This window comes from Sceloporus occidentalis, unplaced genomic scaffold (assembly GCF_023333645.1).
Source record: "Sceloporus occidentalis isolate IW3139 unplaced genomic scaffold, rSceOcc1.0.p SCAF_334, whole genome shotgun sequence".
Classification (NCBI taxonomy): Eukaryota; Metazoa; Chordata; class Lepidosauria; order Squamata; family Phrynosomatidae; genus Sceloporus; species Sceloporus occidentalis.
Genome location: NW_028317314.1, coordinates 420,770 through 422,731, shown reverse-complemented (window position 1 = coordinate 422,731; position 1,962 = coordinate 420,770). Strand labels below are relative to the sequence as shown.

The following is a 1,962-nucleotide window of genomic DNA, read 5'->3' as shown; positions in this document are numbered from 1 at the left end:
CCTTTTTCTGGAATTCCTGGCATCAATATTGATGTTACAGGATTCACTCCACTGCAATTTGTGCAGGTTTTTTTGGGAGACGATGTCTTGGGAGACATTGTCACACAAACAAACATTTATGCCCAGCAGCACCGTGCTGCTAGCCCTAATTCTTTTTGGGCAAAACAGCCATGGACTCCCATTGACGTGCCAGAATTTCTTAAATTCTGGGCACTCACAATGTTAATGGGCATTATAAAAAAGCCCTCCATCCGCTCCTACTGGAGCACCAGCCCCATCTTTAGTACCCCCATTTTTGCCCAAACTATAACTAGGCAAAGGTATGAAATGATTCTTCGTTTCATGCATTTTAGCGACAACAGCCTGTGCCCCCCTAAGGAGGACCCCCAGTTTGATAGGCTGTACAAAATCCGCCCCCTGATTACCCATCTCGCTGCCAGGTTTCCAGAGGTTTATACACCTGGAAAGAATATCTGCGTGGATGAATCCCTAATGAAATATAAAGGAAGGTTGGGATTCAAGCAGTATATTCCTTCCAAGCGCTCCAGGTATGGAGTGAAGGTGTATAAGCTCTGCGAGAGCGAGACAGGATATACTCATGCCTTCCGGGTATACGAGGGTAAGGATAGCTACCTTGACCCTCCAGGTTGCCCAGATCATCTGGGCACCAGTGCCAAGATTGTTTGGGACCTAATATTCCCCCTTATGAACAAAGGCTACCACTTGTATGTAGATAACTTCTATACAAGCGTCCCTTTGTTCAAGCTGCTGTATTGTTTCGATACGGTAGCTTGCGGTTCTATAAAAAAGAACCGCTTGGGTTTCCCACAACGCCTGGTACGAACCCGGCTAGGAAAGGGGGAGACCTCAGCTCTACGCCAAGAGGAGCTTTTGGCATTGAAGTTCAAGGACAGAAAAGAGGTGTGCATGCTGAGCACCATCCACGATGAGAGAACCGTGGAGGTTTCTGTCCGTGGCAGAGCTGGGGTCACTACAAAGCCAGTGTGCATCAGGGCCTATAACAAGCACATGGGTGGAGTTGATCTGTCAGATCAACTCCTACAGCCCTACCTCATTATGAGGAAGACAAAGGCCTGGTACAAGAAGGTTGCAATTTATCTAATGCAAATTGCAACCTATAACGCTTTTTTGCTGCACAAAAAAGCAGACACTGGGCTGAAGCTGTCTTTTTTGCAGTTTCAGCTCGAAGTAATTTCAGGTATCTTGTACCGTGATGCACCTGGTCCCCAAGTAGTGATGGGAACCAACAGAATTGGGGCTACCCATTTTATTTTTAAAATCCCCCCTACAGCAAAGAAGCAGAATCCCCAAAAGAGATGCAGGGTATGCTACAGCAGGGGGCAAAGAAAGGACACCACATTTTACTGTCCAGATTGCCCTGGAAAACCTGCACTCTGTGTCGGTGACTGCTTCAAGCTGTATCACACAGTTTCCCATTTTTAATTTTTTTTTTGTTCCTGCTCCATTTTTGTATTTTTTTTTAATTTTTTGTTACATTTACTGTTTTTTAGCTTTTATTTGCTCCACCATTTTTAAGCGTTTTTATTTGCACTGTCAAGTGACCCCTGTGTCCATTCCGTGGCATGAGGGACCACTTAAGGTGCTAGATCAAATCCCTTCTTGGAGATAGGCCAGGCTTTCTTGTAACCTGTCCCTACTGATAGTTGGGTACAAGCATTTTTCTTTACCCAGATGTAAAATTCCTACTGAATTTGAATTGCTCATGTTCCAAACGTGGCCCTTTTGCCCCCAAACAATCTGACAAACCCATGCATGTGGGGTATCAATGTACTCAGGAGATGTTGCTGGACACATATCTGGGTGTTGTGTGACCGCAACATATACCAGGAGCTGTAATTTCACACCTGAAGTACAAAGTATGTGAAAAAAACACCAAAAACAATTACTATCCCAAACTTTGACAAGGGTTGGTGGTAGGAT

At 44.9% G+C, this 1,962-nt stretch overlaps 1 non-coding gene across 1 annotated transcript; it reads left to right on the top strand.

Moving 5' to 3' along the window:
- The first annotated feature begins 1,567 nt into the window (after positions 1-1,567).
- On the top strand, positions 1,568-1,697 carry LOC149274393 (small nucleolar RNA SNORA35). Its single transcript, XR_016279432.1, has one exon. It is a non-coding gene; the product is annotated as a small nucleolar RNA SNORA35 (small nucleolar RNA).
- The last annotated feature ends 265 nt before the right edge of the window (positions 1,698-1,962 follow it).